The 22,224-nt window shown below is 43.7% G+C and overlaps 1 protein-coding gene and 1 long non-coding RNA gene across 15 annotated transcripts in view; one reads left to right on the top strand and one right to left on the bottom strand.

Annotated features, from left to right (window-relative positions):
- LOC142906954 (uncharacterized) overlaps nt 1–15,032 on the bottom strand; it is a 59,352-nt gene extending 44,320 nt beyond the window's left edge. For 3 of the 14 annotated variants that reach the window (XM_076055772.1, XM_076055773.1, XM_076055769.1), the window contains exons 1-2: nt 14,925–15,020; nt 7,705–7,794 (exon numbers count right to left, since the gene is read on the bottom strand). The gene's annotated coding sequence lies outside the window, so the exon portion shown is untranslated. Of the gene's footprint in view, nt 1–1,816; nt 7,671–7,704; nt 7,816–14,924 lie in introns of those variants that run through there. The other 11 variants (XR_012930589.1, XR_012930590.1, XM_076055766.1 and 8 more) reach the window with 9 other exon arrangements.
- A 116-nt stretch (nt 15,033–15,148) lies between these two features.
- LOC142906963 (uncharacterized) lies at nt 15,149–17,456 on the top strand. Its single transcript, XR_012930599.1, has 2 exons — nt 15,149–15,539; nt 15,855–17,456. It is a non-coding gene; the product is annotated as an uncharacterized LOC142906963 (long non-coding RNA).
- The last annotated feature ends 4,768 nt before the right edge of the window (nt 17,457–22,224 follow it).

Below are 22,224 nucleotides of genomic sequence, written 5' to 3'. Positions count from 1 at the left end.
AGAAATTCCACATACAAAAAACGATAGGAGTGCAAAATAGATGAAAGGAAAGCATATTCTTGGTTCTTTCGGTAAAGTCACGTTGTAGGGAAACAAAACAATAAAACAAATATATAAAACAATAAAATTCTCACGACGTTTCGACTGCAACACAAGCAGTCATCATCAGGTGTGAAAACCAACGGCAAGGACATTTGAAAGAAGTGGCGGTTCGCATTTATTTATTTATTTTTAAGCGTTAGCGCCACGGATAGCGATTTGAAACGTCGTGAGAATTTTATTGTTTTATATATATATTTGTTTTGTTGTTTTGTTTCCCTTCAACGTGAATTTACCGAAAGAACGAAGACTATGAATCACTGCAGTCACGAAAGCTTTAAATCAAAAGGTAAGCAATTCACGAAAAAAGTAAATAGAAATGAATAAAGTACATAGTCCAATTTGAAAACAGATACCTATTGCAAGGCAGCATAAAGTCTGCATTAACCACACATTCTTGTGGTATAATTTAACACGAACATCATGTCTGTATCAACCACGTGATATTTTTATTTACAAGGATATTTTTCCATAGATTTGCTCTTTATTTTACTTATTAAACCATTGGACAATCCGAAACATCTGCGACGTGCATCTGATTGTCTATGTGGGTCTGTGGGTCTGTGTGCAAGTCTGTGGGTTTCTGTGCGAGTCTAGGGGTTCCTGTATGCCTGATTGTCTGTTAAGTTTCCCAGATTTCACTGCCCAAAGGTTTGGAACCACGTATTGTCTGTTGGCATCTCAATTCTACCATCTAAAACCTCGCTTAAACTGACTCTAATAATCACTAAAGTTTCAGTGGGAATGTAATTTTACAACAGAATTGCTATTAAGTTTCTTTCGTAAACCTGCAATTTTGGAATGCGTTGATGTCTGCCCGCCATGTCGCCCTTAAAAAATTGCGTCTAAGCTCAATGGGTGTTACTCGTGAAATTCACTTCTGATTGCGAGAGGGCCAGTGAGCTTGGGTGAGTGGGAGGGCAAGTGAGAGAGCGAGTGGGAGGGCGAGTGTGGTATGGTGCGAGTAGGTGAGTGTGCTTGTGTGGGCGAGTGGATGGATGAGTCAGTGGATGGATGAGTGAGCGAGTAATAGAGTGGGTGGGAGGGTGAATGAGTAGACGAGTGAGTGGATGGATGAGTGAGTGGGCCAGTGAGTGAGCTTAATTATAATTAAATGCTTTGATGTCTGCCGGCTGAGTCGCCCTTGAAAATAAGCTTACGAGTTCAATGGACTTCACTCGGTAAATAAACTTATTCTGACTCTGAAATAAACTTCTGGACTGGTATCGTCCAAATATTGCAATGCTGAACAAATGCCTCCAGTTTACTCAATCGGGAATACGCGAATAAGCATCGCCCCTCCCCCCGACTGCCAAACCGACTTGGCAGGACGCTCCTGAACTGAAGTAAAGAGACTCAGTGTGATAAAGCACTCGAGTGTGCACCACGCTGGTGAGATTTTCACTACATCGCTCGGTATACAGGAGGTCGTGGGTTGGATCCCGATGCTGACGCGTGTTTATTTGGAGTTTGCGTCTCTCTTTCTGCGTGGTCGCATTTAGAGTATTTGGCTGATGTAAATTTACACACAAGCAATTTCGTTGTGAGCAGGTCGCTTCTGAAAGATATACAGCTCAAAATAGTATTATTTTTTTTGTTTAAAACATGGTTTTCAACTAGTCAGCAAGGTGAGGAAAACAATCGAAAAAGCGAGGCTGCACCTAAATTTAAAAAACAACCACCACCAAAAACTACCACCACGATGTGAACTTCTCACCTCGGATCTCAGTTGAGTGGCGAGCAGCTTTCCGGGATTTCGTGACATCACGCGGATTAACGCGGCGGGGGAGATGACATGACGTCACTAGCGAGTTTACCCCTCCCACTTAATAGATTGTTAAAGAGCCCAGCCCTGACATTGAGTGATTGGGCGTGGCTGTTGAACCGGACAGAGTGAACTCGCGACAGATTTAATGGTTAATTTAAATTAATGAAGCAGGCCCTTATGGGGAGTGATGGCGCGTGGCTTTGCCCAAATTATGATTTTACTGGTGACATGACATCACTAGCGAGGTACACACGCCCTGTCGTCTCGCGACGATGACGGCATCAGTGTGCGTTTGCTTTCTGTGAACGCTGTGTGTTATTTTACCATTTATGCCATGTCCAAGCAAAATATCTAGGAACGGGAGTGTGTTATTCACCTCCATTTCCATAATGAACTGGATGGCTGGGTTTTGTGTATTGAGATGATTTAGAAAATCATTAAGTGTATCTTTACCATGTGGCCAGACAACCAAAGTGTCATCCACATATCTAAACCAAAAAGATGTTTTTAATGTGCCCGAGGCAAGTGCTCTTATTTCAAAGTTTTCTACGTACAGATTTGCTATAGCAGGAGAAAAAGGAGAGCCCATTGCTGCTCCTTCCTTTTGTTTAAAGAAATCCCTTCTCCATAAGAAGTGTTATTTTAACAATGGACAGCAAGTTTCAAAACTAGTATCTTGCACTAAAGACGAATTACCTAAATTATCAACAGAAGGTGTATATCGGATTAATTGTTTATGTGGCAGATGCTATATTGGACAGACGGGACGTAACATCAGCATAAGACTAAAAGAACACCAAAGAAATATTAAATTATCTCAAACACAACTGTCGGCAGTGGCAGAACATGCTTGTCAACAAAGACACTCAATTGATTTTGATAACGTTGAAGTGTTGTGTAAAACTAATTATTACTGGCAAAGACTAATTAGAGAATTCATTGAAATTGAGAGAAACATAAATAACTTTAATCGTTCTGATAGCTATAGGCTTAGTGCGGCTTGGAAGCGTATTATTAAATAATACATATTACAATTCCTTATAGGGGAAACACATATCAATTAACGGATTACTAATGTAGCATCTAATCACAATAACACACATTACAACGAATTACTAATCTACAACTCATTACTAATCATAACCATTGACTGATTACCAATCGATTATATAATTACAATACCACCCCCCCTCCGCCTCAAATCACTGCACCTGAAATGAGTTAAATGATGACGTCACCCTGCTGCTCCATTTCAGACCGAGAGCAAGTGAGGGCTTTACCATTCTGGCGAATTGCCCGATGATACTGGATGTAATTACCAGCGAAACGTCGTATTCAAACTGTAAATGTCGTGGATTCAGTCCTCAACACACCGGTGGGCTAAAGTAGTGAACTAATTATCTTTTGTCAACGTCACACTTTTTTTGCTTATTGGCCGTGTCGGGTGGTGGAGGGTTACGACACATTTATAAATAACGCGATCTAACCCAAAAACCTTTATTATGAATAATGTTGGTCGCGAAAGCCTATGTGTTAAACTGAGGGGGTGGTAGACTGGCTCGGGAGGATGACCCAGGCCGTTGGGCCACTCGGGTTCCCAGACCCCAAGAGGGGGGCTGGGGGGATATTCCGGGGCCCCCCAGAGAGTTCCAGATGGGAGGCGTGGCTAGGGGCGGAGAGACCCTGGAACGGGTATAAAAGCTGGACCCCTGCACGGGTCCGGCTGACGTGTGTATTGCCATGAGCTGTATTTAGCAATTTCAGTCAGCATCCAGCGCTATTACTCTACACATGAAAAATTACACCCTTTTTCAAGTTCACCGGCTCAGGGACTCTTCTGCTATTGCTTTTGTTCATTTGATGTTCGAAAAACGAGGAACCTTTTGAAATAGCCACACTCGTGCTATCACTTGCATTTCAGCAGTTTCTGGCCTTTGTTTTGATGTATCGGAGTGATGATAATCCCATCTCACGCAAGTATGTAATCACAAATGGCTGAAGGATCTCCAGCTCTGTCTTTGCCAATTGTGGAAACAGTGATAGTTGAGCACACCAGAACTTCTTAAGCTCCGTTGTCTCAACCTCCATTTGGATTCAATCATTGGCTCGTAATTGAATGAGATAATCTTTCATCATATCACTATCGTTAAGGTTAAAAATGCATTTATTCAGTCTCCATTTATGTGCCACATCAAGATCTCCCGCATAAAAATATCCTTGGAAAGAGTCACTCAACTGTTGCAAATGCTTTGTCACTTCAGCTGCAATGGTTAGTCCTTCATTTTCCGAAACAACGGTTTCTTCAAGAAAAGGAAAGTTAGTTAAATGTATTTTCTCGAGTAGCACCTATAAAGGCTGGCACGACACACTTTGTCTCCCCAGTGGTGATCTTTACACAATGCACCAGGTACTTATTTGAGGCTGAGTCGACCTGGGAAGGCCCAGGGCCAATTCAGATAATCGCCATTAGTTTTGGGCATGAGCGGAAATTGAACTCGGGTCGCTGGGTTCATAGCGCAGCACACTCACCGTAGCACTACCGCTCCCCACTCAAGCACAGATATAATTGTAAGTAGAGTATTCAGTATTTATACACCTATTTATTTAATGTTTTTTGCATACAGTTTTTACTTTATTTGGCATAGAGTATATTACTTATTTCAATTGCGATATGTATTTTTGGTTGCCGATTACCTACCCATTGTTCAGGTAAGTATTTAATATCGCTGTTTTGGCTTTCGTGGAACTTTCCAAGAATGTAACCCCCGCAATATTCAAAGATCTCCTATATTTTCTGTCCATCTGCTACTGCACAGATGTATCGATGTTCATCAGAAACTATACCTCTGCTTTATCAATGTAATCAAGGCCTACGGTACCATTAAGAGGCTTGGGCTTCAGTCTTTTCTTTGGTTTCGATGTCCCTGCCCTTTTGCTCACATTGATTAAGGATTTTTATGATTTTGAGCAGGCCCGGCTAAAGCTGTGATCAGGAGTTGGAGCTGTTTTCCTTTTTAACTTAGCGTGTGATAGGAATTCCCTCTGGCCCCATGCATTACGTAGCATCTTCAATAGTTATGTAGTTTGAGAACGTCACAATGGCCCATCTGGGTATTTAACCAAAGCTGAGCCTGGTTTCGGACTTCCAATTTGAAATTGAACATTCATTTGTCCATTTTGTAAAATGTCTGCTCTATGCAAATAGTTGATTTAACACCCTTTGCTATTTTTTGCAGAATTTTGCTTAAGTTAACATTTCAGCAGCCAGACACAACTGAAACTGTTTATGTAGAGTTATCGGATATCATGGATATTGAAGATACTAGGGCCTCCAAGCATTATACTGACCACTTGCCTGCTATGCCAGGCCAAGAGCTGATAGTCAATAATAGCACGTGTCTTAAAACAGCCTGTGATGAAATGTGGGTGATATTTTCTTGATGTGGCTAGAACCATGCCTGGCTGCCTTCATCTGCTCAGTACAGATGCTTATACTCTTCACCAAGTACTTAACCTAGGAACAATCAACCCAGCAGAGGCCTACAATAAGTTAAGCTATCACTTGTCAATCATGTCTGCTCTCAGCGATAATACAACTCTGAATGTTGGCTCCATGATGCAGTGAACGAACCTGCCTCCGATCCCCATATAGATACACTCTTACATACAGATATGTTTCACATGGATCATTAACAGATTATATAAAGAAAACAGCCACCATTCACCACTAATTGGTACTAACATCATCACAGTGGTCATGCCATGATTGGTGTGAATTGAGGCCATGTAAGTGTGGAGCACTTGCCAGTAGGTCATGGGAATGATCCAGGTGTCAAGGGATGACTGAGATGACTGGTACATGCACCACCTGTGCTACCCACTGTGCCAACTTGCTGCATTTTAGCCACCCAGCGCTCCACCCATTGACGTGTCACTCCTCTGGCCTCGTTGTTGCAGGACGATTGCCTCCAACTACCCTGCAGCATCCTTCAAGGACCTCCACCGCAGAGACCGATCTTCACACTCTTGGTACCAGTAATCAGCAAGTCCGATCACCTCCACATCTTTCAATCTCTTCTCTAGCCCATGCCATACCCATTTAGTCCCTTGTATCCGAACTATCTGACGCTGCTTGAGCATGCAGTTTCTGAGCATGCGGGTTTCCGGACCAACGAATGCAGCCTCGCCTGACAAATAGCCTCATTGATTATATTATGTATGGATATCTCAGGGATTTGTAAGCTTCGAAAACCATCAAGTCTAGCTCAATAGAGGATGAATCATAAGCAGGCCAGCCTTAATTGTAAAAGCCAGCACAGATGGCTCTTTAAAGGAGTCCATATTTCACATCCACAGAAAAAGGGGTCATAGTTGTGGGCAAGAAGATTCAGTGATTTACATGGAGCAATGGTCCAGGCAGCTTCCTCACCAAGTTAGGCAGTCTAATTAAAGAATGCTGCTCGACTAGTTTTCATTGAGACTTTAGCTGCCAAACCAGAGCTGGTCGTGAACACATTAACCAAGTATGGGAGCTCCTCCACCACCTGTAGAACTGCCTGATTACTCACTAAGAGGCGAGCAGGCGGAATGTTGGATGACGTGAAATACCCAGGCAGGTGCTTTATTTTTGTGAAACATATGTAAGGCTCCTCCTCATGATGAAATTCTCCAGGTACAGAACAAGAGTCCCTAACTCCATCGCATTGAGTAGCCATTGCCAGATCATCAGCATACATAACATGGTTGACCAGCAGGAAACGATCCCTTAACTATAACCAGCCATCGATTAGCCTGTCATTGTAACTGTACCAAATGCATTTTTGTAGGACCATTGTGAGGTTATCAAAACTATGTAAATATTGAAGATGCAATCTGAATGTACAGACAGTCCACGGGTCATGGAAGGGTTAGGTTCCCGGGAACGATCCGTAACCCGAATTTCCCATGTCGGAAACTGAACAATTTTCCCCCAAAATCAAGACAAAATCCCATAGCCGGAAATAGTTGTGCTGCCCCTACCCAATTACTTCTTCATTTTTTCTCAGTACTGTGTCGCGCTATAGTCCGTTTTCTATCGCGACCTGTATTGTATTGCTGTCCATACGTTCTGCACTTCCTATGATTCTTTCATTTCATCGAATATCTACCCTAACACTACCCATAATTAAACTAATGGAAGAAAAACTTATCCAAATATCAATGAACACCATGAGACATTATAATATTAATTGTTAAAAGAAAACAGTCACTTCCGAATATTCATTTACCGGGCATAGACTAGGCCGATACCTCTCCGATCGCTGTTGGCTGAGACCATAAGCAATCGAAGTGTAATTGTGTTAAATAAAGTACATAACGTAAATAACTTATTAAATACACTTCTAATCAAAACTATAAAGGGAAACATGGGGAAAACAAGATAGTTCTAAGCACAGAAAACCAAAATAACATAATGCTACAAATGAAAAATAATTAGGCAATGCTACAAAACAATTTCATTGACCTTAATCTTTTTCAGTCATTATTGCAATGCAATTAAGGGTGATATTACACTGAAAGTTACGAGACGATGTAACAGATACAGGAAACGCACGGTAACAATGTAACAACATAACTGAGAGTGCAGAGCAGCTATACACCACCACCTTGGGGAAAATACTGCCTGCCTTATGCCTCGCTCAGCGTTATTCATCCACAACCTCACCGCGCTGGACTACTTGCGCTTAAGTAACTAAAGCAAAAATTTCCGCATGTTGATTTTATTTACACGATTTATGGGAGCATTTCCGTAAGGTTGGATTTCCGTGAGTCGGGTCTTACGCTACCCGGGGACTTACCGTAATGTTTGTGGCCAGAGGGAATTCCTGTCACACACCAACTTGAACAGGAAACGGCTCCGAATCCTTGTCACGCAGCATTTTCCGAGCCTGCCCAAAATCATAAAAATCCTTAACGAATGTGAGCAGAGGGGCAGGGATATCGAAAACAATGAACAACCAAAAGCCGAAGCCTCTTCATGGTACTTAGGCCTTGATAACATCAAGAAACGTGCCAAGAAAGCCAAAATGGCGATATTCACTACTTAAGCCTTACCGAAACAATGGCGTTAGGTAAACGGCAACCAAAAATACGCATCACAATTGAAATGAGTACTGTACAGCATGCCAACTAAACTAAAAACAAAACAATTGAAACAAACAAGTAGAAACTCAATAGAAAAAACATTCCAAGAGAATAAATACGATTCTAAATACTGACTACTCTACTTACAATGATGATGATGATGTGTGTGCGTGAGTGGAGAGTGGTAGTGCTTCAGTTAGCGTGCTGCGCTATGAACCCAGCGACCCGAGTTCAATTTCCGCTCATGCCCAAAACCATGACGATTATCTGAATTGGCCCTGGGCCTTCCCAGATCGACTCAGCCTCAAATAAGTACCTGGTGTGTTGTGTAAACATCGCCACTGGAGAGACAAAGGCAGCCAGGAATGGTGCTGGTAACCTACCACTTTGTGTGCCGTGCCAACCTTTATAGGTGCTACTTGCCCTAACAGTCTGTTAAGGCTAAATGCTTGCATGGCAAAGGTTGAGGTGCCACCGATTTCCTCGCGTTCCTCACCCACCCCGCCCTCCTATCCAGAACAGTCTTCCCAGGAAAGTGTAAATTGGTATTTTGTTATTTTCTTTCAACCTATCAATGTGACTTTACTGAAAGACCCAATATGTAAATTGGTATGCAAAGAGGTTGCCCGTGATTGGTGGAAAACCGCAAAAAATAAACCCATAATATTAAAGGGTCTACTGTATGACATTTTCGCAGAACTGCCCTGGACTGAAACTTCAATTGGGCTTTGCAAGCATCTTCTCTGCAGGTCTGGCAAGCTGAATATTCATTATCTGGCAAGCTGAATATTCATTATCTGGCAATCAGTGTGGTCGAACGTTAGATCTTCGTCCAATCCAGCAGAGATCATCGTTTAGTCCATGTTTTGTAATAATGTTCTGTATTGCAACCTGTGTAAAATCACCACCCTCCCTCAGGACCTTCCTTTTGAAGTCCATTATGCCCGGCACTAAAACTGCTCTTAGACTGTGGGTTGCCCAAGCCGTGCAAATGTCACCAATCACAATATTCTGGGTTCACACTGTCACCAGATGGTGCACCAGATGGTGCACCAGCCAACCACTGACAGTGTGGTTACTTCCTGGAATATTTAAGGCATAGAAAAAGCAACAAATACACAAACACACACATTAAAATACACAAACCCGTGTGTTAGCTACCCAGCACGTTAACACACTCCAAAAACACCTCTACAAAACCAGTAATACTAAAAGAAGCTAAAAATGCAAATAAAAAACAAGGTTACGTGTTAACTTACACTCGCAGTCAAATAAAATACATTAACACACATGAGTATATTCCAATGCACACACACACAGTTACCCGCAACAAAGACCCCCAATATAGCCTTAACAATAAGTTCAGGAGGAGTGAGAGGGTGTATGGCCAGCACCATACCCGACCGCTTTTGTTTCCCCAGTGGCGATGTTTACACACTGCACCAGGCACTCACTTGAGGCTGAGTCGATCTAGGGAGGCCCAATTCTGGTTCAGATAGTCACTGGTGTTTATGGCGGTGAGTGGGTATCGAACTCGTGTTGCCTGGTTCGTAGCGCAGCGCGCTATAGGTTACATTACCGCACGCAACAACAGCCGCCATTTGCCACGAAGTGAGCTCTGCCATGACTGCAATGATTCATCTTCTTTGGTTCTTTTGGTAAAGTCACGTAGAATGAGAATAAAATAATAAATTGATAAAATAAAATAACACAATAATATTCTCACGACGTTTCGGCCACAACACAAGCGGCCTTCATCAGGTGAAGGGACGAGACTGTCTGGTAGGACAGCGCTGGAGTGAAACAGCCACGTTCAGATCACGGCCTTTAAGCTGTGTGAGAGGAACAAAGCGCCTTGACAAAGGAATTAGCATATAATTTAGCATTGAAATGGCTGAATGATTAGCATGTGACTGGTCACAGAAATAGTTATGTTAAAAGTTAAAGCATACACATCCGCAGAGGCACCCCTTGACAATGGAATTAGCATAGAATTTAGCATTGAAATAGCTGAGTGATTAGCTTGTAACTGCTCACAGAAATAGCTACGTTAAAGTCAGACCATATACATTCACCGAGGCACTTAGTACAAATCAAACAGGAGAATTTAGCATTGAAATAACTAGGCGAATTTAGCATTGAAATAACTGAGTGATTAGCTAGTGACTGGTCACAGAAATGACTATGTTGAAGTCAAGGCCTACACATCTGAGCTATTCACAGTACTATATAGTGAACCAATAAAAACTAAAATATAAATTACCTTAATGTTATCAATAAACTCTATATTCTCCAATCAGCTAAGCTACCAACAATAAGTCGTTATATATCACAATGCTATATGGCGAAAAAAATGGGTGGATTCTTACCCTCAACTTTAGCACCACGGATAGCTACGGGCCCCGTTCAGACGGACGAGTTCGTCCATGGTCGGAACAGAGGAGGGGGAGAGAGACAGCTGCGAGGCCCTAGTATGCTCCATGCTGTAAAACCATACCATTAACCGTGGTGTGAGAGGTATTAAGAGGCAATGCTGGCGAAAGAGCTGCGGTCTGAAGGTCATCGTAAAAATACAATTAATTAAGAACAGAAATGATTTAAAACATCTTTCCAGTGGTTACTAAGCCAGAATCCATCTTCTCGGTTGAAATTGTCTCTGTGCTTGTATATGTGAATGGCTAAATCACGGAAATGGCTAAATCACGGATTCAACACAGTACATAAAATCCGTGATTTAGTTCCATCTGTAAAAGATGCTCTTCCAGACATACAGTACCCGGGCGTTTACAAACTAAAGTGCCTCTGTGGTAGTAGCTACATTGGAGAAACCAAAAGACATATCTCGGACCGCATCCGCGAACATAAAGCAGACTTGAAACACGGTAGGACGAACTCCTCTGCCGTGGCAGATCACTGTTATAATTCAGTGGGCTCACATGACATTGACTTCTCCAAGACGGAGGTTCTTTGCAAACCAACCGGCTACCATGAGAGATTCGTTCATGAGGCCATTCACATATACAAGCACAGAGACAATTTCAACCGAGAAGATGGATTCTGGCTTAGTAACCACTGGAAAGATGTTTTAAATCATTTCTGTTCTTAATTAATTGTATTTTTACGATGACCTTCAGACCGCAGCTCTTTCGCCAGCATTTCCTCTTAATACCTGTCACACCACGGTTAATGGTATGGTTTTACAACATGGAGTATACTAGGGCCTCGCAGCTGTCTCTCTCCCCCTCCTCTGTTCCGACCATGGACGAACTCGTCCGTCTGAATGGGGCCCGTAGCTATCCGTGGTGCTAAAGTTGAGGGTAAGAATCCACCCATTTTTTTCGCCATATAGCATTGTGATATATAACGACTTATTGTTGGTAGCTTAGCTGATTGGAGAATATAGAGTTTATTGATAACATTAAGGTAATTTATATTTTAGTTTTTATTGGTTCACTATATAGTACTGTGAATAGCTCAGATGTGTAGTCATTTCTGTGACCAGTCACTAGCTAATCACTCAGTTATTTCAATGCTAAATTCGCCTAGTTATTTCAATGCTAAATTCTCCTGTTTGATTTGTACTAAGTGCCTCGGTGAATGTGTATGGTCTGACTTTAACGTAGCTATTTCTGTGAGCAGTTACAAGCTAATCACTCAGCTATTTCAATGCTAAATTCTATGCTAATTCCATTGTCAAGGGGTGCCTCTGCGGATGTGTATGCTTTAACTTAGCTATTTCAATGCTAAATTCTATGCTAATTCCATTGTCAAGGGGTGCCTCTGCGGATGTGTATGCTTTAACTTTTAACATAACTATTTCTGTGACCAGTCACAAGCTAATCATTCAGCCATTTCAATGCTAAATTATATGCTAATTCCTTTGTCAAGGCGCTTTGTTCCTCTCACACAGCTTAAAGGCCGTGATCTGAACGTGGCTCTTTCACTCCAGCGCTGTCCTACCAGACAGTCTCGTCCCTTCACCTGATGAAGGCCGCTTGTGTTGTGGCCGAAACGTCGTGAGAATATTATTGTGTTATTTTATTTTATCAATTTATTATTTTATTCTCATTCTACGTGACTTTACCGAAAGAACCAAAGAAGATGAGCTCTGCCAGTTTGAGTACAAGGGAACACACACCAACTGACTGCAGAAGCTACCAGTCAAACTGCCTCCTCTTCCAGTTCCAGAGAAGGTTTTGCCCACGCATTGCAAATGTCACCAATCACAATATTCTGGGTACACCACTCTGGTAAAATGTAGCAGCCACTCTGATTAGTAAGACAATCAGAGATATAAAGTCAATCTTTAAAACTCACATCTGTAAACTGGTCTTCATCCCCCCCCTAGTTTTGCCATTTACCTGAGCGAGTGGGTGAGTGATTGGGTCACAGAATGGGTGAGTAGTTGTATGATTGAGTCGGGAGTAAGTGCATCATCCAGTGAGTGAGTGATTGAGTTAGTGTATAAATGAAGCTTGAGTTATGGCTGTTTATCCGGCAGGATGTGTATATTTCGTACTTTTGATACATGGCACGGATTGGTGGGATCCACGGATGAAATGCAGCACTTTACAAATGTTATTTATAATTGTATTATGAATATTGCAGGCATATTATACACACCAAATGCACCATATGTCATTAGACCTCTTTTGCCAGTACCAAAATGTAATAATAGGGGTTTTCCCCTTTTTTCTGGCAACAAAACTGAACCCTTTTTACAAGGATTCATGTCTGCATTAACCACAATACCTGCAGTCAAAATGCAAACAAAAAACATACAATGATAATATATGCATTGTCCTTGACGCCAAAAGGCATCATCTGGTGGAGCACCAATTGGGTCGAGGCTCAAAAGAAAGCCATCCCTTGGTGTGGACCAATCAGTTTCAAGGACAATGCATATATTATCATTGTATGTTTTTTGTTTGCATTTGGACTGCAGGAATTGTGGTTAAGACAGACATGAATCCTTGTAAAAAGGGTTCAGTTTTGTTGCCAGAAAAAAGGGGAAAACCCCTATTGTTATTAATGCACCATATGCTTCCATATAGATGTTAAAGTAATTTTTTCTCGCGTTATTTTTAATGAGTAGGCGACTGTGTACTGGTGCCATGGTTTAAATGTATAATGATACAACTATTTTGATGAAAGAAGGAAAGGCTTCAACCTTTTCGGCAATAAGACAGGTGCTAAGATCAGAATCTTTAAAATCAGAATCTATCTTCTGGATGAATGTCACAGGTGTCCAGTCGAGGCGGGTCAGAAAGTTACAAAAACAAACATGGTTGGCTACGTACGGCGTGAAAGAAGATCAACTAACATACAAAAAACGATAGGAGTGCAAAATAGATGAAAGATAAGCAATTCACGAAAAATAAATATAAATGAATAAAGTACATAGTCCAAATTGCAAACAGATACCTATTGCAAGGCAGCATTAAGTCTGCATTAACCACACATTCTTGTGGTATAATTTAACACGAACATCATGTCTGTATCAACCACGTGATATTTTTATTTACAAGAATGTTTCCATAGATTTGCTCATTTTACTTATTAAACCATTGGACAATCCTAAACATCTGCGAGGTGCATCTGATTGTCTATGTGGGTCTGTGTGCAAGTCTGTGGGTTTCTGTGCGAGTCTAGGGGTTCCTGTATGCCTGATTGTTAAGTTTCCCAGATTTCACTGCCCAAAAGTTTGGAACCACGTATTGTCTTTTGGCATCTCAATTCTGACATCTAAAACCTCGTTTAAACTGACTCTAATAATCACTAAAGTTTGAGTGGGAATGTAATTTTAGAACAGAATTGCTATAAAGTTTGTTTTGTAAACCTTTAATTTTGGAATGCGTTGATGTCTGCCCGCCATGTCGCCCTTAATAAATAGCGTCTAAGCTCAATGGGTGTTACTTGTGAAATTCACTTCTGATTGTGAGTGGGCCAGTGAGTTTGGGTGAGTGAGAGGCGAGTGGGAGAGTGCGAGTAGGTGAGTGTGCTTGTGTGGGCGAGTGGGTGGATGAGTGAGTGGATGGATGAGTAAGTGGATGGATGAGTGAGCGAGTTATAGAGTGGGTAGGTGGGAGGGTAGATGAGTGAGTGGACGGATGAGTGAGTGGGCCAGTGAGTGATCTTAATTATAATTAAATGCTTTGATGTCTGCCGGCTGAGTCGGCCTTGAAAATAAGCTTCTTAGTTCAATGGACTTAACTCGGGAAATACTTATTCTGACTGAAATAAACTTCTGGACTGGTATCGTCCAAATATTGCAATGCTGAACAAATGCATCCAGTTTACTCAATCGGGAATACGCGAATAAGCATCGCCCCTCCCCCCGACTGCCAAACCAACTCGGCAGGACGCTCCTGAACTGAAGTAAAGAGACTCAGTGTGATAAAGCACTCGAGTGTGCACCACGCTGGCGAGATTTGCACTACATCGCCCGGTGTACAACAGGTCGTGGGTTGGATCCTGACGCTGACGCGTGTTTATTTGGAGTTTGCGTGTCTCTCTTTCTGCGTGGATTTGAACTCCACTTTTCCCCTCCAAATTTAGAAACTTGAGTTTAGAGCATTTGGCTGCTGTAAATTTCCACACGATTACAAGCCACTTCGTTGTGGGCAGGTCGCTTCTGAAAGAGATTTCTAGCTCAATATAGAAATATGAAAAACGTGGTTTTAAAGTAGTCAGCCAGGTGAGGACAAATTAACAAAAATCAAAGCAAATACAATCAGGCGATGGCAGGAGGCAAGCCCAGCATGGCTAGGCCACATTTTGTAACGTTCCAACCTGGACATCGATTCCATTATCGCTGCTACACTCAATTGAGATCCCCAGGAGAACAATAGAAGAAGCGAGGCTGCACCTAAATACACAACAACAACCACCACCAAAAACCACGACCACCACCACCACGATGTGAACTTCTCACCTCGGACCTCAGTTGAGTGGCGAGCAGTTTTCCGGGATCTCGTGACGTCACGCGGATTCGCACGGCGAGCGTAGATGACATGACGTCACTAGCGAGTTTACCCCTTCCGTTGAATATATTATGTTATTGAATCATGCGCTGACATTGAGTAATTGGGCGTGGCTTTGCACAAATTGTCATTGCACTGGTGACATGACGTCACCAGCAGGGTACACACCCCCTGGCGTCTCGCGACGATGACGTCACGTGGAGTGGTAATGTAAGAGAGCGTGCACGGTGAAGAGTGGTATTAGAGTTTAATTCTAGATTTAAAGCTTTCGTGACTGCAAGGATCCATACTCTTTGTTTCTATTCGGTAAAGTCAGTGGAAGAAGCCACGCTTAGATCACAAATGTCGTGATCTAAGCGTGGCTTCTTCCACTCCAGCGCTGTCCTCCAGACAGGCTCGTCCCTTCACCTGATGAAGGCCGCTTGTGTTGTGGCCGAAACGTCGTGATTATTGTTGTTTTATTATTTACCTACGTGACTTTACCGAATAGAAACAAAGAGTATTAGAGTTTAAGTTGATTTAGATTCCTTTTACATTTATTCCTCTGCTGCACAGGGATCCCTTTGGTGGGTAAGCTCAGCTACAACAACAAGAACGTTAACATTATTGCGTGTGTGTTTGTGTACACTGTGTGTGACACCACTATCATAAGCATCAACATAATCGGCACCATCATCATCAATCCCGTCATCATCAGCACCATCATCAGCAACACCACTTTAATCATCATCAACATCATCATCAGTAGCAACAACAACCGCAATTCGTCACAATGTGGCGCGTGTTCCAGGCTAAGGCCACGTGAAATATCAAACGCCCGCGTGCAAGAGGTCACGTGACATACTCAGGTGTCATGGGTTGACTGTGTGGTGCCGCCGCAGCGGAGCCGCTCCAGCGGGGCCGTGCCCACCGCCGCGACGCCGTCACCGATGCCTCGGCTTTCCCGCCACTCTCCCGGGGCCAGTGCCTTCTCAGACGTCCGCGTTTTGCCCACTGCACAGTCGTGAGGCCGCCGCAGCGGAGCCGCTCTGCCGAGGCCGTACCCACCGCCGTGAGGCCGCCACCGGGGGATGCCGACGCCGACGCGGCGCACCCTCGCCACCCCCCCCTCCTTCCCCCCCCCCCGCCCGCCGCACGAACGCACACATGCCCCACGTAGAGCCGGGAGGGGAGGTCACCCGGCCGATAGGTTTTTTTCCAGAAGTCCCTAATGGGATCGAACTTCATGGTTTCCTGCGGCCGGGAAATTGGGCGATCTTCCCCCCGTAGCTGACATGCACTGCGGCGCAAATACAATCAGGCGTGGCTTCACTGTCTGGCTTCACTGTCCTCATGTACCCCTGTCCACGTCACCCAAACCTTTAAAACCTTGAAGCGGGCCTGTCGATGTCGTAAAGGTCATCCGGCCCCAATGTGTAAAAGTCCGCCATGGTAAACGCTGCTGGTTTGTGCACCCGTCGTGCCTAAAACCTATTCTACCTTTCCTTGATACTCCCACTACACGCAAGGACCGAGAGCATGATGTGTCCGACGAGCCGAGTTGTGCGGTTGACAAGCCTAACTTTCAGTCTAGCCGTATGCTTACCCCTCAGACCCTTTGGGAGTAACGCCGCCACGGGGCACTGCTCTGGCCACGAGGATCGCCTCATGCCCAGCTGATGACTCACTTCAAGGCCACCACCCTAAGCTTTCGGCGAACACAAAAACTCCTCCTGCAGTATACAACGGACCGTCAGCCAGGACCCGGTCCAAATCAATAACTTTTTCAGAAGACTTTTTTTATTTCACTTCGCCTTCTTCTCGGGGTTGGTTTGGCTCGCATCCATAGAGCTTGGCGGGTAATTCATGTATATATTGTTCATAGTGTATATTGTGCAGGGGGGTTGGGTTATATATTGTTGTTGTACTGTTCTCTGCTGTTGTGTTGTGATTTGAGGCACACGGACTCGGGGTTGTTCGTATAAGTTTTTTTATTGTTGATATTGTATTTGACAGCTGAGACGGCTGAATGCTACATTGGGGGGGGGGGGGGGGGTGATGTAGTGTCGGATCGTGTACGCGCATGTGTAGCGCTGTAGATGGGCTGCACTTATGCACTTATCCGCAATGGCGGACAGTGCCCATCAGGGGCGGTACCTCGAGCTGGCGGGGAGGTTGTAACGATCCCCAGCCCAGGAGGGAGGGGGCTGCGGGGTGTCCTGGGATCCCCCGGGACCCCCCCATCCTGGAAAGGGGGCGTGGCCAGAGGCTGACACACCGGAGAGGTGTATAAAAGCCGGACCTCTCCGCAGGTTGAGGGAAGTGTTATGAAGACTAAAGACTGAAGACTGAAGACCAGCTAGACTATGACCCTGGGACTTCGAGCCCGCTGCCCTTGTAAGGGCCAGGTAGAGCTTGGATCAGTGGTCGGACCCGTACCTTGGCTCGGTCGGGGGCGTAAGGGAGTTGCTGTAGTTAAAAATAAACATGCCGTGTTGCCTCTACCTCAACATGTCCGTCTCCATAAAAGAACCCACTACACATGTAAAGAGCTTAATATCAATACGGAAAATGTTGAAGATGATTCTGTAGGGATATACCTTTGTGACCAAGGCTGCACGTGGATCTTCAATCCTCCTCACTCTTCCCATATGGGTGGTGCCTGGGAACGTATGATCGGGATTGCTCGATGCATTCTTGACTCCAGCTGTGTGATGTTGGGTCCACACCGCTCTCTCACGAGGTCTTGACCACTCTCATGGCCGAGGTCACAGCTATAATTAACTCAAGACCCCTGATTCCTGTCTCAACTGACCCGGAGTCACCATTCATCTTGACTCCTGCTACACTTCTTACCCAGAAGACAGTCGTGCTCAGAGCACCCACCAAGGAGTTGAGCACTTCAGACCTCTACAGACGTCAATGGAGACAAGTGCAGAGCTTTCATCAACATGTTTTGGCATCGCTGGAAAAACAAGTACCTTGCAACACTTCAAGTGCGCAGCAAGTGGCAGTCCAGCAGACTAGATATCCAAGAAGGTGCCTCATCCTACTGAAGGACAACCAAGTCAACGGAATGAGTGGCCAATGGGCCGCATCCTCAAGACGATTCCCAGTGCTGATGGGAAAGTTCGAAAGTTTGAGATTATGGTAGCGAGGCAAGGTGTCGCAAGAACTTAAATTAGGCTTATAGCTGAGGCAGTACGACTTCTCTCTCGCAAAGATATGGACAAATATGTTAACCCATTGAAGTTTGTTGCACATTTATTCATGAGATAGGAATATAAGTGGTGGTATCTCTTAGATACCAGACGGGAAGTGTTCTGCCCCATGGCAGATATGGGGGTGTTTTTGCACAGGAACTTACTGATATGATGGTGTTGAGTTTGGTCATGTGACCAGGAAGTTACGAATTACGGGTCTCTAAGTCATGAGTCCAGGCGGGAGTGTGAGCCATTACACAGTACAAACTGGAGGCACAATTAGCGTATCAGTGAAGACCGGTGCATCTTTGTCTCCCAAGTGGCAATGCTTACACATCACACCAGGTACTCATTATAGGCCGAGTCGACCTAAAGAAGCCGATAACCAGTTCAGATAATCGTCACTGGTGTTGGCAAAACTCGGGTCTCTGGGTTCATAGCACAGCATGATACCTACTGCACTACCACTCCCCACATTACACACACCCACACAGTCCTCACATTAAACGTTGTGGGAGTATACTTACGGATTTTATTCATGATGTTCTACAGAAATTAAAATACAGTGAAACCGAGGCTATTATGAAATCGGTCATATTTTCACATTCTTGATCTCCCTCTTAGAATAATTATCTTCCTACTATGAAAAATCACAGATGAGCAGAAAAAAAGATTTTACCACGAACATCCAGCCCTACGGGTTTCTAGTCTCTCATAAGCAGCTAAGTTTCACCCAATGTTTGCCACCACACAGATAGATGTGTATCAGCAACTACCATTTCTATTACACAGTACGTGGGTCCTAGTTTGATGCAAAACTATAGAACGCACTAGGAGGAAGTACCCAACTTTACCCGGTGGAAAAATATATGAATTTCAAAACTTGTCTTCTCGTAAAAAAAACACATAACATAAACATACACAAATCCATGAGTTTTTTTTTGGGTTAGATCACGTGAATATATAAATGTGTCATTAAAACCCGCCACCATCCGACAAAGCCAACTAGTAAGGGTTGTGACTTAAACAGAAGATGCCAATTCGTCACTAGTACAGCATACTGGTGTGTTGAAGAGCCAAGCCACATTTCCAATCTGAGTAGGAAGTTTCGCCAGTAATTACAATTAGCATCATCGGGCGACAGCCAGATTTGTAGAGAAGTTTGCTTCGTTCCTTATATAGGGGTGTAGATGTGGTCACCACACTACTGCGCTCTTGTGCAAAGTCTTGGGGGGGGAGGGGATTACTGAGTCAATGTACATTATGTATGTGCATTATGCGAGGTCTTTCACCTTGTCTTATTTTGTGTATTAAAATAGCCGTACCAACGGTAATCCCTTTTGAAGTATGCTACCCTTTATAGGCATGCAATTAAATAATCTATTATTTGATGATTCGCTTCCACGCAGCAATGAGGCGGTAGCTATCTGATCAAAGGGCTCGCATAATGCACGTGCATAATGTGCGTTGACTCAGTTATTCCCTCCCCCCCTCACTTTGCACAAGAGCGCAGAAGCGAAGTCACCACATCTACGCCTCTATATAAGTAACGAAACAGACTTCTCCACAAATCTGGCTGTCGCCTCATGAAGCTAGTTGTAATTACTGGCGAAACGCCGTACTCAAATTGTAAATGTTGTGTCTTGGCTATCCAACATACCGGTGTGCTGTACAAGGGACGAATTGGCATGTTCTGTTTACGTGACAACCCTTACTAGTTGGCTGTCAGGTGCTGGCGGATTTTAACGACACATTTATATATTTACGCGATCTAACTATTATAAATATTGGTCGTGAAAGCCTACGTGTTAAACTGACATACACAAATACTAAGCTATTAAAAAAGCCCGGTGTTCCGTTTGTCCATTTGTCCATCAACAAAATGAGAACACCCTTTCTGAAGTCCTGAATCAAAAAGTAATAGAAAGAATGGGTAAATATACCTACACACCATACATACAATAAAATAAGTAGTATCTAGAGACTCTACAGTCGTATCTACCAACTCTATAGTCGATTCTGCTGACGATAGTAGTATCTACTGACTCTATAGTAGAATTTACTGACTCTCCAGAAGTATCTACTATCTACAGTAGTATCTACTGACTCTGTAGTAGTTTAAACTGACTACAGTAGTATCTACTGACTGCAGTAGTATCTACTGACTCTATAGTAGTATCTATTGACTACAGTAGTATATACTGACTCTATAGTAGAATCTACTGACTCTCCAGTAGTATCTAATGACTTTTGTATTATCTATTGAAGAAAATGCACATTGGGGTGGGGGGGGGGGACATCACACTGTTCAGGATTTACCTCAGCGTGTGCTTGTGCAGCAGCAACTGTGCTTGATTTGTTTTGTAATTTTTAACGCGGAGAACCTCCCTCCCGTCGCCGCTCAGAAAGCTTATTTGCGTTGCTAGGGGCAACGGCGAGTTGGCGTTTCCATATGCAGTGGGTTCACCTGAGTCGCACACTTAAACTTGGAGGCAGCGCATTTATGAACACAACGGGGTAACTCTACCTCTTAACGAGATAACAAACTAGGGTGGTGACCACCCCGGCTAACTACACAGGTTATGGGATAACTAACAACTTCAGACCAGGACCGCCAACATGCTGCCTGGTCCGCGTGCCTGAAGACTGGAGACCGAAGATCGAAGACGAAGGGTTTCTTTTGGCTTATATCCCCTGCGGCGTGGCCGGCGCTCCGCCCCTGGCCACGCCCCCTTCCAGAACCCTCCCGGGGAACCCTCACACCCCGCTCTGGGGGCCCCCCATCAACCCGTCCGGTCATGTGTCCTCTCGGGTCACCCAGGCTGCCATGACCTCACCCGACTTTCTCCTCAGGCCGGCACACACACACCGTACTCCTCTATGCCTGGTACTGCACTACAGTATGGTGACATCCGGCAATGTCACTACAAATGCATGCGCAGAAGCATGATTTGGCACATGCTCAAAGTTATCATTATGATCAGCGTACATTGTTACAAAGTGTGATTTTATTTGAAGCTTTCGTGACTGCAGAAATCCATACTCTTTGGTTCTTTCGGTAAAGTCACGTAGGTATAAAATAAAATAAATCACGACGTTTCGGGCGAAACACAAGCGTCCGTCATCAGGTGGGAAAGCATGGTCTGCTGCTGAGGCAGACTGTTTTAAAAGGTTTGAAATGGGTGACTTTACCGAAAGAACCAAAGAGTATGGATTCCTGCAGTCACGAAAGCTTCAAATCAAGATTGAACCGTCTTATTAAAAAGGGTTTCCACACATCTGTTAGAGCTTTTAATAGACTGCGAGACAAGGCTCACCTGATTGAGTCGCTAACCTTTCTCAAGAGATGCTGCGATAACAATACCGGTCGCATTTACACATCTGCTGCTGTCACGTCTCCTAACGCTAAACAGATCTTGTTCAAAGCTAGCCTATCGCTAATCTCAGAGAGAATAAGATTGCTCCGATTTGACCTTGATAATTTAGAGAAGACTTTCTTACAATCACACTTAAAACTAACAGATAAGATGTCCACTTCTGATTGGGACCATGTAGATAACATGACAGTTTCTTCTGCTACTTCAATGTCAACCAACCGTAAAGTTAACTTGATCGCTAAATTCAACCTCCTGTCAAAAAAGCCAGAGCCACATGTTAAAAAGTTAGATGTTAACAAGATTGTCATAAATCAAAGTAACATCCCAATTTCGGACAGCCTAAAATCAGTACGAGCCAAAGGATTGAATTTCACAGTAACCCATAAACACATCCCAGTGGATGATATAATTGCCCAGGTCGACGTAGCCTTCAATGGTTTTGGACACATCCCGGAAGACGTTGCTAGATCTGAAATCGCTATCCTCAAAAACGCTCTTAGAAAACCATTAGCAACATCAGCAAAACGAGCGTTTTGAACTATCTAAATGAAAAAACGGAGATGACATTGTCATCCTCTCAGCCGACAAGGGCAATGCCACTGTCATCATGGATAAAACCAGTTACAACAAAATTCAGGACCTTAATGATGGCAGTTATATCAAAATCAATAGAGATCCCACCAACCGCCTAA

Source organism: Petromyzon marinus, chromosome 72 (genome assembly GCF_048934315.1).
Source record: "Petromyzon marinus isolate PM22_M1 ecotype Great Lakes invasive population chromosome 72, UKy_Petmar_22M1.pri1.0, whole genome shotgun sequence".
Taxonomy (NCBI): Eukaryota; Metazoa; Chordata; class Hyperoartia; order Petromyzontiformes; family Petromyzontidae; genus Petromyzon; species Petromyzon marinus.
The sequence above is the reverse complement of the archived record's forward strand: the minus strand, read 5'-3'. Positions and strand labels throughout refer to the sequence as shown.